This window comes from Stylophora pistillata, chromosome 2 (assembly GCF_964205215.1).
Source record: "Stylophora pistillata chromosome 2, jaStyPist1.2, whole genome shotgun sequence".
Taxonomy (NCBI): Eukaryota; Metazoa; Cnidaria; class Anthozoa; order Scleractinia; family Pocilloporidae; genus Stylophora; species Stylophora pistillata.
In genome coordinates this window covers 43,193,372-43,207,663 of record NC_142520.1, presented here as the reverse complement: position 1 = coordinate 43,207,663, position 14,292 = coordinate 43,193,372, and the positions used below count along the sequence as shown (strand labels likewise).

Below are 14,292 nucleotides of genomic sequence, written 5' to 3'. Positions count from 1 at the left end.
TGCGAATCCACTCATCTTGGGAAAAGGTTTCAACTCTGAGTGTACTTACAACTCGATCAACTTTACCAAGCCCTGGAACTGATCTTCATGAAGCCTCTCAATTTTATTGTAGTCCAATTTCCTGAGGAAAGCACCATGGAAAGTTTAGACTACATATGCAGATGTAGCTGTGGAGTAATATCTTTAACACTGTTTTTTTTTTTTTTTTCATTTTTTAGGCCACTACAGTAGTTCAGGTAAGGCAGTGACAATGCTTTCTCCAATAAAATAGCTCTCAGTTTTCATTTCTTACTCTTCAAAGAAAAACATCAGACATGAGAATAATACTTTCAAGGTTAAGCTCAAAAAATCCCAAGTTTATTCCCAAGCGCCTTCATGAAGTCTATTGTTTAAAGCTGAATTTGAAAAATGATTTATGATCCAGTTCCTGTTACAAATTACGAACTTATTGGGTAGTTTGATCCCCCAATACAATATTACTATATATAATATTTCAAAGGAAACTATTGTTTGCCTTCTGTAAGTACATTATAATTAGAATTGTCAATTAATCTAGGAAGCTGTTGTATTTACCACATTCTAAAATTTTCAGTACAATCTTTAATGTCAATAAGAATCTTACTCACAGAAATTCTACTGCTGTAATGTTTCTGAAGATGTGCGGTGGCAGATTTCTAAGTTCGTTGTTTGACAAATCCCTACAAGAGATCACCACAGTTACAAGGGATTTGCTAATGATAGAATTACCATCTAAACTGATTCATAGAATAATAATTATTGGCAGTTTGTGTTGAAAAACTTTCAAAAAGTGTCTTACTACTTGTGTAGTGGCCTCCCCTTTTCAGTTTATTTCCCCCAGATCTTTAACACATATTCCCAGGAAGAAGTCTTATGTCTTCAAATCCAGCCCAAGAAGACCCTAGCATATTAAACTTGCTAAGAACACAATATGAAAAAATAACTAGAATATGAGAACATCTGTCAACATATTTTGAGAAAAAATGAAGGAAATAAAATATTGTTTCCCTCATAAAAAATGAAAGAAGAAGCCAATCAAGGAAATATGCACTTTCGACTTTTTTTTTTTGGGGGGGGGGGAGGGGAAACTCCTCACAGCTGTGAAATAATTATAAAATAAAACAAAACAAAGAAACAAAAAACAAAAACAAAAAAATAGGTACAAAAAAAAATAGCAACCTCACCTGTAGAAGAAAGATAATATCCAAATGCAAACTATATCTTTTGTCACAACTATTATTACTTTCATCATCATTCTCATCATTATCACTACCATTATTATTGCTATTACTTTAATCACTATTACTATTTCATCATCATTACTACAATTATTACTATTAGTATTATTACTAGCATTAGCAACATTATCACTGGCACAGCTGTAGCTTAATGGTTTATCCAGCAGAAAGAAATCGAGGCGTTGCTGAGGCTGCTATTAGACAGAAGCTTTTAAACTTTTAAACCTCCAAGTACCTTAGCATTACTTAACAAAGCACATCAACTGCATGAAATAGCATTCTGTTATTCATCTAATCAGATTTACAAAATCAAGCTGTAAAACTCCATGATGTTTGAGATGTTACCGCTGTGCCTTTGTAAACAATATGAAAAAAATGATCATTTGGCTCTAACCAATTATCTCCTTTGTTAAATAACCATTTCACTCACAGATGTATCAGCTTGGAAAGGCTGCTAAAAAGTCGGCGTGGTAGACTCTTCAACTTGTTATTTGACAGATAGCTGGTAGGAATGATGAAACAAAAAATGCCTTTTCATTACGACTGTAGCTCATAATTCATAATCAAAAATCATACAAACAGATGCTGTTCATCAAAAATTATAAAAAATAAATCGTAGTCAAATCTGGGCATTATGCTTATTTTAGAGAAATGAATGTTTAATCTTATCTCACAATTTGTCAAACAACTTAACGTTCACTTATCTATAAAACCAGCATGAACAGCACCAATTTGTTTATTGCTTATCGTGGTTACTGTCGAGTATATACATATTGCGCATTCATTTTTGTAAGGTCAATATTTCTAGCAAAAGGAGAAACTCGTAGCTGACAGTTTTACATTAACTAGCACACCAAACTATCTTCTCTTAGGTTGGAAGAGGTATGCTGGTTCCCCTTTCATTTAAAATCATTTCTAAGGTAGAAATAATTAAAAAAATTATCGAGCTCTTGACCTCAGAAGATATAAAAATAGGTAAAAAAAGGTAAAAATATCCCATAGTGACTGGAAACTTTATGGCACGCATGATTTCATCGTTGAATGACGGCAGATCTTACACTCTGATCATTAGAAAAACAAAGATCAAAATTTGGTTAAATTGATTGATTACATTTTGGTTCTTATGGAAATATTGCAAGTGGCTGATATTTCTTTCAGTCTTTAATAAATGATTGGAACAGTGACAAAGAGATGAGCAGTCAGTAAGCTAATTTCTGAGGAAAGGATATGCAAAAAAACTTACAGTTCCTGCAGGTTTTCTAGATCTTGAAATAATTCAGGATGTAGTTCAGTGATGTTGTTGTCTTGCAACCATCTATGTTGAAGTAGAGAAACATGATTTTTTGTATCACATCCCGCTATTTCTATCAAAATTGCTTCTAACTGACCTGTCTTTTGTCATTGAGGGGAAAGAGAAATTATGAAAATGAAAAAAAAAAAAAAAGAATGGGCAAAATGAATGACAAATGGGTGGTTGGGAAGTGTAATGCTCTTACTTTATGAAACATTTATTCTAACACTGAGCTGCATAATTTAATTCACAGCTTAACAAATAACCATATTATGGCTCTGACGACACAATACAACACCACAATGCAAAGCAATACCGTCATGGCTTTTTCATAAAATTTAGATTAGAGAAACTATTTTCTTTGTATTAAGAATTTCATTGGTAACTTTTGTTTTTATCAGATTAAAAATGTGATTATCTGTTTTTCTTGATAGTGTTTTCGTTGCACTTCACAGCACAAGTCATAATGCAGATCTTGAAACACTTTGATCTAGCAAAGGGAAATGATAAACTGATACGATGCAAAGTTCTGTTTTGAGGTTAAGGAGTTTCTTCTCCAATAGCATTTGATATTTACTCACAGTTCTTTTAACTCTTTCAAGTGTTTGAAAGCGCTTCCCTTAATTCCTTCCAGTTCGTTGTCATTTAGGCGTCTACGTTATTTACCATGAAAAATCAATTATTAGTTCATCTGTCTGGTTAGTGGGATTAGTGTCGGTGTTATCAATTACCGATGTTTTGACAAGTAAGCAAAAGTGATATCAGTGACATCGAGTGAGGAGTGGCTCCCACCAACTTTACCCAAAAAAGATACGCTTGGTTTTGTAATGAAACTAAGTTTATAATGAAAAATTTAATGAAAATCTGTTAATAAGGACGCCTGGTGATGACTGTTCTACAATGAATGATTACCTCACTTAAAGGGTAAGTCATAGCAAGATATCTGATATCTGAGGCTTTTAACGTTGTTGTGGAGCAAAGGAGGCACATCTTTCCTGCTCTATCAGAAATATAGGACAATACAGTGTCTATCTCTGAATCTGTAAATTCCTGTTCTTCTGTACATTAGGAATTGATGAACAGGTGATAAATAGTCTGAAATCTGAGTTTTTAATCCACAGGTGCGAGAGTTGGTCCCTGGTATTAGTTGTATGATTTGGCTCTTTACTCAGGAGGACTGTCTACCTGTCTTCACTTGTTTGAAGTCTGAGAGAAAATATGTTTCTAACGTCCTAAAGGTAAATGGCTATACCAAAACATTTTCCCATATCTGCCAGAAACAATTGCAGCTGGTAAAAATCCTGATGAGATCAAACCAGCAACTGGTTTTGTTTACTATTCCTTACATCTAAGGTGTTACGGAACCCATCGAGAGAATTTTGAATAGCCACAACGTTTAAGGTTCTCTAAAACCTTTTCAGACTTTGAGGATGTTTTTGCCAAACTTAAGGATCCTGTCACACAAGAACAATAAACCGACGCTATCTATACTATTCCGTGCAATGACTGTGAACACGAGTATATTGGACAGACCAAACGTCAGTTTAGTAATCGGTTGAGAGAATTACGGTCTTTTCGTCCAGAAGTCTTTTCATCCGAGTCTTTTCGTCCAAAAGTCTTTTCGTCCAAGTCTTCTCGTCCAAAAGTACTTTTACCTAAGTCTGTTCGTTTACTTGTTAAGTCTTTTCTCGAAGCAAATAAATAACTTTTAGAAGGCTACATAAGGCTATATAAAGAACTGCAGCAACTACAGAATACAGGGCCATTGCGGTCCACCTTGTCGGCATGCTTTGAAGAGCGAGGCAGATATATTATAGATAAGGCTATAAAGAACTTATCAGTGGGAGCCGTTGCCCATTTGATTCACCAATCTTCATTTACGAATTCAATGTCATGAATTTAATACACAGGGAATGAATGAAGTTTTAAGGCCATATATTTTATTAAATAGTGGCAAAAATAAAGACTTGCTTGCCGTTCAATTATTTCAATCGAAAGAAATGGGAATATTAGGCTCTGAGCGTAAAAGACAACGAAGTGTAACATCACTACGTGTCCGACATACCCAAATGACGGCAGCTCCCAACAAATAGCTATTTATTTGCTTCGCGGAAAGACTTAAAGACTTAAGATGAAAATACTTTTGGAGGAAAAGACTTGGACGAAAAGACTTGGACGAAAAGACTTTTGGACCAGACCGGACACCATCAAAAAGCGGTCTTCTTTTGCAGAAAAGAAAACTCAGCTTTGTCGGAGCACACATGCCTGACTAATCATACAATTGGGTGGGACAATTCTAAAATGATCACCAATAATCGACGTTACCACCAGTGCCCTTATGTGGCATATCAACTCCGTCCACGCGACTATAACCAGAAATCCTATACAAGATGGCTACCAAAATGGCCGCGAGCATGCACAAAGTGCGGAAATGCGGAATAAATATGGCTGCGAAGTATAAAGGAAATAATGGGAAAATGAAAATATTTTACATTTTGGGCTAAACTTCAGAATACCCGGCCACTCATTTACATGTCATTGAATAAGAATAGCATCTATTGTATTATGCTTCATTCTTCAAAGCCTCCCGACACATGTAAATGATGTGGACGGGTATTCTGAAGTTGCTCCACATTTTGTGCCATTACTGCTAGAAACCCAACGTTCCCCATCATCAAAATGGAGTTAAGTTCGAACCGCATTTCAATCGAAAGAAAAGTAAGAAAAATGGTTTTAGACGGTACGTTTTCATTCCAATAACCTCATATAAAAGCCACATAAAAGTCACACTCCCTCTTTCTTTTATCCCTTGTAATAGAGCTTACCTTCAAGGTTTCTTTAGTCTGCTAAGAGTAAACGGTTGCATTGATTCGGTTCCCCATCATCTTATATCCGAAAGATAAGAAGTTTACATCGCCAAGCAAACATTTTTTCGCTCCAAAAGCATCCCAAAGATGGTGCCTTTTCGATTTGTAAATTGGCATTTTCCAGAGATGCGAGAAGCGAGGAAATGAAGCCATTACTTCGGCAAAAATGCTCCTTCGAGCAGTTCGTTTTTGTACTTCTAGTGCCATTTTGTTTAAATACACTCTAATTACCGTACATGAAATACCCAAAGGTAAAAAAGCCGCCGTACAAAGTATTTGTATCGTCTAAATCCATTTTTTTTTCTCACTTTTCTTTCGATTGTATGTAATTGTCCACGAGAAACCCGGGCAGAACTGGGCAGGGGCGATAAACCTCAATTCACTGATTTGGCTCAAACTTGGCTAAGTATCAGAGTTAACAAATGTGTGAAAATAATACGTCAAAATATTTAATTCCCGGGGAGCGCTGGGAAAACTCTCATTTCCTGCATTTTTTGCATAATTAATTAGCTAACTTTGCATTGCTACTGTGTCAAACTGAAAATCCATCAGCAAATTCAATCAACAGTTTTATATTTTATATATATCAGACTTCTAGAAAACTGAGTTTTTTTAACTTTTTCATTTCATTTCTTCCCTTACCTCTCGCTTAAGTAAAGGCGACTTTTTCTGGTTTTGACAAAGTCCAAAAATAAGGGTATTTTGAGGCCCAATATCTCCGATGAGCAACCACTTCTGATAATTATTCCTATATGAACAGTGAAAGCCATCCCATCACTTTACTTCTAAAATTAGTAATAAAATTTTTGGGCAATCTATTTTACAACCCATGCTGACGTGAGGTTTACATCTGCCTCCCGCTTTTTCGCCATATCATTAAAATTCCGTACACCTCACCTTTGTTTTATTAACTTAAAATAGCTTGAAATTTACAAGAAATTTCCCACATTATCGTTTAAACATGAACGAGGAGAGAATATTCAAATAGCGCAAGTTGAGCCATTTTTGAGAACTTTCTTCGCAGCTATATTTGGATCATTCTCGAGGAAATGCAGCAGTTGATGATGAACATCAATGGCGCATGTAGTCGAACTTTCTGGCTTAAGAAATCTAGGAAGAAACTTGATAGTACATAAATGTCTCTGTGGTGCACATGATATGTGTTGGTGTCAAAAAGATAATTTGATGCCCTAAAAGCTGATGTTAATCAAAAGGACAATCCGCCATCTTTGAGCAGCTCGCGCCTGCAATTTTGTTCAGCGTTCAACTTTGACATTCATTAGGCATATTTTGTTTCTAGTCTACAAAGTTTAAAACGTAATAAAGATTTACGGCTACCAAGATATTTGACCGAAAAACAAATAAGCACGTGATATATTGGTTTCTTATCAGCACAGGGAAAAAAAAGAAAATGGTTGAAAGACTGACACGTATATGGAAATCACTCACAAATTTTATCCAAGGTTTACTGCGTACATTTGATAAGTAATCTCTGGGTGTACTGTCATATCATATCTGGCCTCGGTGTGCATAATATATTTAGGCTGCCTCTTTGCCCCAGCCACATCGTAACAGATTATATTACATTCACGCTCGACTGCTGAATAGTATTGCCGGTTTGGTAAAGGATGGCGCAGCGTTGATCACGTAGACGGAGGAACTAGGGGAATTAGTTTACAACGAGATCTAGTGATCCCTTTGCAACCTTCCAACATTGTATGTGTTTGGAAATCAGCGATGTTTATTTTTAGTAAAGGACAAGGATGCAGCAATGTCAAAGTTATCCAATTCAGTTAACTTGATGGTATTGGATCAGTTTGAAAGAAGATGTCTATGAGACTTTAATGCCACAGTACTAGTCACACTACCACCGACTTTCTGTGGTCGAATATCCTATCCAAGACGTAAGAATTTTTCCCGCCTTTGTGGGTGTCCTTAGTAAAGAATTCGTACGCGCGCTACTTTAATTAAATCCTGGCCTTACAAACTACACATCAGAAGAAAGCTTGATAAATACAAATTACGATAAAAATATAATTTAAGTCAGTGAGTTTTCATTTTAGGAAATGTCAGGAGTCGGTAAGACGTGAATCGATCGAGGGTTCTTCTACTGAATTTATCGGGTATCGGATGCCACATGCAGCACAAGCAAAATATCTACGCAGTCTCAAGGCATCAATCAGCAAAAGTATGTCAGACTATTTCGATATTCTGATTGGTTGTCTGGATATTACCATCTAAAGTTGAAGTAGTTAAAAATATGCGAGGGGTGTTGCGTAAATGAACGCAAAAAAAACTTACATTTTCCTCATATAAATAATCATTGGCTGAGTTAATTCCTGTAAAAACAGCGGCAAAAAAGCGATCACGTCTCTTCAAAGTTGTTTTCTTGGACGTCGAAACAACCTTTTGCCATAATCTTTCTTGTAGTAACTTGCTATGTTTGCCCCCTGACAACCTCAGAGACGTTTGCGAAAACACAAGGATCCGCGAAATGTGAAAGAGAGGATTCTAGTTGCCTTTCATATCACTTTATGCCTGGGATGTTTGCAAATACACGAGAGTTGGTGTCGCAAAATCCTGCTCTCATGTACTCACCGTCTGACAATGAAGCTGAGTCTGATACTCCCACAATCTTGAAATGCATGCCGACGTCCTTGGTACACAGTTTCTCTTATCAATTGCTTTGCCAAATGTGCATTTTAACATTTTCGGACTTAAAGGTGTTCGGGGAAGCATAGTCTCTGGCCTGCTTGCGTCACTCTGAAAAGTAGAAGCGTCTGCGCATGAAGGAGGTTTTCTTCCTGGTTTTGATGTTAACATTAGTGGATTGTCGGTTATTATTTGCAGCCTTTAAGAGCGGGTCACTTTTGTCTGATACTTACTTCGAAATTGATTGTTGATCCCCCCCCCCCCTTTCCTCGACCCACCTTTCAGCACTTTTGCAATTGACCAATTTCTAAGGTACATCTAGACGAAGAGCCAGATGTTACAATAGACAGCTGCAAGAGATTATATATCAAATGTATGCAGTAAGCCTCGGATAAAATTTGTACATGATTTCTGTATGCGTGTCAGGTTTTTAACCTTTTTTCATTCCTTGTGCTATCGGGGGACCAATATATCACCGGCTCATTTGTTTTTCGGTGAACCAGCAACTATCTCAAGCTTATCAAGTAATTAACAAGTCAAATATTTTGGTAGCCGTTAATCTTTGTTACATTTTAAACTTTGTAGAATAAAAACACAACATGCCAAATAAATGTCAAAGTTGATTGCTGAACAAAATTCCAGGCGCGATCTTATCAAAGATGGCGGATTGTCCTTTTGATTAACATCAGCATTTAGGGCATCAAATTATCTTTTTGCCACCTACATATATCATGTAAGTCGACACGTATCACGCCGTAAAAGACCAATCATTATGGTGGATCTTCCCAAGAGCTCTGTCTCCGTTTAGTATTTCAACAAGGCAACGAAGCAAATCGAGTCTGGTACATTGTGGACACAATGGCTACTGATCTAACAAATGATATCAAGCCAAAAGTTGCAACTGAGGCACCACAGAGACATGTATGTACCTTCAATTTTCTTCCTTGACTTCTTAAGTCAGAAACTTCGATTACATGCGCCATTGATGTTCATCATCAACTGCTGCGTCTCCTCGAGAATAATCCAATTATGGTTGTGAAAAAGTTCTCAAAAATGGCTCAACTTGCACTATTCAGAGATTCTCTCCTCGTTGATGTTTAAACGATACTCTCTGGGAAATTTCTTGTAAATTTCAAGCTATTTGAAGTCAATAAAACAAAGATGTGGTGTACGAAATTTTGATGATATAGACCAAAAAGTGGAAGGTGGATGTAAATCTCACGTCAGCACGGTCTATGAAAAAGAAATTGCCCAAAAATGTTATTACTGATTTTGGAAGTCCAGTAATGGCTTTCATTGCCCATATAGAAATAATGATCGGAAGGGGTTGCTCATCGGAGTTATTGGGCCTTAAAATACCCTTATTTTTGGACTTTGTAAAAACCAGAAAAAGTCGCCTTTACTTAAGCGAGAGGTAAGGGAAGAAATGAAATTAAAAAGTTAAAACAATTCAATTTTCTAGAAGTCTGATAAATATAAAATACAATCCACTCAATTTAATTTGCAGATGGATTTTCAGTTTGCCAGAGCAGCAATGCAAAGTCAGCTAATCAATTGTGCAAAAAATGCATGAAATATGGGTTTTCCCAAGGGGACCCTCTATCTCCCCGAGAATTAAATATTTTGACGTATTATTTTCACACATTTGTTTACTCATGATACTTAGCGTCTGTGCCAAGTTTGAGCCAAATCGGTGATTTGAGGTTTATCTCCCTTTCCCCGGTTTTCTCGTGGACACGCTCTTAAAAATCGAAAAAAAGCAGGAATTTGAAGAAAACGATAGCTGATTGACAGGGCTGAATGATGAAATGCTACGTCAGAGGGTATGCGGTCATCAACGTGGGCTCGATTTTTTTAGATCTAAAATTTAGCGAAATTATCGGAAATGACGAGGGCTGACATTTAAAACAGGGGAACTTTGTTTTCGTCCAAGGGTATTTTCTTATTTCCAGATGTTTCAAGGAGAATATTAATTTTCGAAAAATTTTTTGGGGGGTGTACCAAGTTTTTAAAGGCTGTTTTTTTAAAGAAAAGCGGCAAGGAAACGACGCCTCGAGGCAACAGAATAGGAAGTCAACTCTGCAAACTACTCAAAACGCCGCCACGACGAAATGTCTCTTAGTGACCGGGAAACGCCTTTCAAATAAGATCGTCGATAGTTCTTTATCTTCCTCCGTGGTAACTCAAATACAGAGCAGGTGGATAGGCAGAAACTCCTAGGAAATATCATTGACCGACACTTAAACTTTAATAATCACGTTGAAGAACTGTGTAAGAAACTATCCAAAAGAATAGCACTGCTTAGGAAGATGAGAGGATTCCTCCCCATTGAACAGCGCATATCATACTATAACGTAATGGTAAAACAACTAATGTTAGATGGATCAACTGTTTGGTCGAACTGTTCAAGTGATAACATAATGAGAGTCTTCAAGTTTCAAAAACGCGCTGCCGGAAATCTTGGAAGCTGATACAAGGTCGAACAGCGTGAAAATCTTTAAGAAACTCGAGTGGCTTACTCTTTATGACGAAGTCAAGTTAAATAAGATTGTTTTAATTTTTAAGTGTTTACTAGGAAACTGTCCTGCATATATATACGACATACCTAAATTTAATGCAGACCTACACTCACGAACTTGTCGTCATAGTAAACTAAATCTCGCCTGCCCTCGTTTCATTCGCGAAACCGAGGGAGGAAGGACCCTCAGCGTATCTGCGACAAGGCTGTGGAACTAGCTACCTTCTAACCTCAGTAGAAAAAGAGGTGACAACAGTTGCTCCTTTCAGATAGGCCCTTCACAGACATTTCCTAACGAGCTACGATGAAGTAGAACATTTTAGTCCGAGTGCGATAGTAAATTAAATCTCGCCTACCCTCGTTTCAATCGCGAAATCGAGACGACTCAACCAGCATATTATATTTAACCCGACCCATGTGGCAAATACTATTTTATTTAGTTTTTAGCTTGCATTCTTACAGACCTGTTTATAATCCTCGACTTCATTTTACATACATCTTAACTCTAATTATGGTAATTTTAGGATCGAGGGCCACTAACTAGTTCATCAGTTGAACTAGTCATGTATTACCCTCCTTAAATAAAGTTACTATTATCGTTATTATTATTGCTCAAAAATCCATTTCTCGCGACAAAAACCGAGCGCATGTGCATGCGTTATTCAGCTCTGTCACGGTAGCTAATATTAAGTGCCATGTCTGATGTTCCCCTCAGAACTTCCTTTCAACTTTGAAATTTTTTTTAAATGGAGACATCATTGAAAGCAAGGGCTTTCCCTTATTTTCGATCTATTCTCCAGGAAATCTGCAAAACTTAGAGTATTTAAGCTGCAGTAATAGCCTTTCGAATGATTTTTCCTTCGTCCGTCCGCCACAGTGAATACCGAAATTTACACGCCCGTCGTCAAAGTCGTTGACTGTCTACGATTTCTGCTTATGTTTAAAGCGCGATAATGGCGGCTTACTACCTGAAGCCTACTTGCACCTCGTCAGAAAAAAGGGCAGCTAATTAGTGAGCGTATTCAAGGACCTCTTATCGCAACGAACAGGTCATCACTGAAGAAGGCACTAGACAGGAGTGTCGAAACGTTGGCTCTATGAATGGTAATTTCCTGGTTGCATTCCTTAAATTCTTAAATCCAGCGTAGCATCAAACCATGTCTGATTTGCTTCTTTTGGAGCACATTATGAGATCAAAAGGGCAGGATTTTTTCCATCTTTGAAACTTGATCTCGAGATGTCTTTATGTACACAAGTAAAAGACTCACTTGTCGGTAGTCTTGAGTAAGAAGATCGTGGAGACGAAAAAAAGTTACTTACAAAACTCGCAACTTTGTGTTGTTGTCAAAGATTCCCTGGGGAAAGTTTTGCAATCGCATTTCAGACAAGTACCTATGGATATTGTACACTTAGATAAGTGTTCTATAGCGTATAGCACAGCAGAAATACATTAGCAAATAACTTATTAGTTAGTTAAGTAAACCCAAACATGTCTTGAATTTGTTGTTGACATTTTGGTTACATAGAAACTTAACAAATTTAATTCTAGTCAATAATTCATACCCAGACAGAGTAGTACCCAATTTTAGAACTGGATTACAGTCAGTAAATTGATGTTTATGTTTTTTTTCCTAATCTGTACATGTGATTTAGCGCCCTTTGAATTATCAAAAACTTTGGCTGGCTCTAAATCTTACAGGATATTCCAAGATGTCTTTTGACATGCTAATTGCACAGGGGGCACCCACAAGTTTAAATGCAACTGGTTTCTTTTTGGAATAATAGAAAACTTGAGAGTGGAAAATTGCTCTCGCATTACTTTGGTTCTTTTAGTTAGTTCTCATTAATTTTTAAAATATGCTTGGTGATCTGGGGCGGATCCAGGCCTTAAGCTAACACAGGGGAGGGTGGTATTGTGTGTTTAAACCTGCAAGCTCTTCTTCCTTCTACGATGTTTTTACCAAAAATGAAGAGGAAGGAAGAAAGCTGGCCCCCAGCCCGTCTCCTAGATCTGCCGCTAGTAATGAATTCATTATCATATTCGTTCCTTTCTGAGAATGTTCAAATGGTTCTTAAAATTGATTATTAACGGATTTTAACACAAATTTTCTAACACAATTATTCTGGAATTTGTGTTCACTAATTGTTAAACGCCATTAGATATCATTGCCTATTTCAATAAATTAGTTACTTGCTCATGTTTTATCTTATCTCAAAATTAAAGTTATAAGCGTGAGCAAGTTATAAACAACAAAAATTAATACTCTTGGTATTGTCTTAAACTAGGGAAAATTAAACTCCACTTACAGCCACTCCAAGCGAGTATTTCTCTTGAAAATATCTGACGGCAATTTATTCAACGGGTTACCGGACAAGACACTAAAAGAAAAAGAACAACGTAACTAGGTTGACAGTAACAAATCAATCGCGCTTCTTCTGCTTTAATCAGGATTTCCAGTACATGATGTTGCAATAAAGTGAATACTCTAAATAGTTTGTAGATACTTTGAGATATTTTAAATTTAAACAAATGCCACTGAATCAAAATTGTTATCCACGCCCTCTTGTATAAACTTAGATCAGCGCTACATGTGATATAAATCTCTTTATTGGTCCTGTAGCTTACAGATCTTGTCGATGCTACGTCTAGAAAATTTCGAACTCGCGCTCGGTTGAAGAGACTCGAGAAGCTGATTGAGGTTTTGTGATCGAGCGAGTTAGCGAGCGAGTTTCGAAAATGTTTTCCTAGCTGTAGCGATGGCGCTGAAGCTTATGTTAAGAGTCTAAGGTCGGCAGCGAAATCTTCGGGATAGATAATACGTCGAAAAATTCGCCCGCTAACAAGCCGTAGCGTTTAATTAGCTCTGAGAGTCATGCATAATGATAAGGTACCAAAAAAATCGCACGTGGAATCCTACCTCCCGGCCCGTAATGGCGCTACACAAGCATTAACATTGACCTATAGAGGATTACAACGCAATGTTAACGTTAATTGTACCTAGTGCAACGTAACTGGGTGACGAAACGTACAGGCAAGTCCACAATTAAGCCTCATGAGAAACTTCAGCTGCTCCTTCGAGTGAGACTACATTGTCTATAGGACGTTCGAGTGTGTTTGATTTGGTTTTCAGGGTGACACTTCTCACAAGACAGTCTCGTTGGTTCGTCTTAACGCCTGTTATGCGTGCAAGTGGCCAGAGTCCTCTGGGGGACTTCTCATCTGTGACCAGTACGATGTCTCCAATTTTAAAATTCCGACGCGGTCTGAACCTTTTTTTGTCTCTTTTTTATTTTTTTTCTCGGAGCCAAAATATATCCGATAAGTACTGAACCTGCCTTCGTCTGTGCTTGGAGTATAAGTGCTTCTTGACAAAGATTCCAGGAGAAAGCGATTGGCTACACCGATGGAGGAGAAGGTGGTTACCCGTGAGGGGTTCCAGGTCGCGAATGTCGTCTGAGACCTTTATGAAGGGCCTGCTGTTTACGATTGACTCCGCCTTGCACATGAATCTTGACAGCCCTTCGTCATCTATTACCTGCTCCCTGACCAGTGCGTTTAAGACCTTTCTTATTGCCCTTGTGTAATGCTCCTGTGAACCGTCATTGTGGGACCCGCGTGGAGGGTTGAATACCCACTGAAATATTTTTCTGAGGTAGGAAGTCCCCAGTTTTCTCCTGGTTCCATTCTTTGATAGAGCAGTTAAGTTC

At 37.4% G+C, this 14,292-nt stretch overlaps 1 long non-coding RNA gene across 1 annotated transcript; it reads right to left on the bottom strand.

Moving 5' to 3' along the window:
- Positions 1 to 1,694: 1,694 nt before the first annotated feature.
- Positions 1,695 to 3,830, bottom strand: LOC148739656 (uncharacterized). Its single transcript, XR_015997034.1, has 3 exons — positions 3,129 to 3,830; positions 2,500 to 2,571; positions 1,695 to 1,758 (listed from the first exon to the last, which is right to left on the bottom strand). It is a non-coding gene; the product is annotated as an uncharacterized LOC148739656 (long non-coding RNA).
- Positions 3,831 to 14,292: the final 10,462 nt, after the last annotated feature.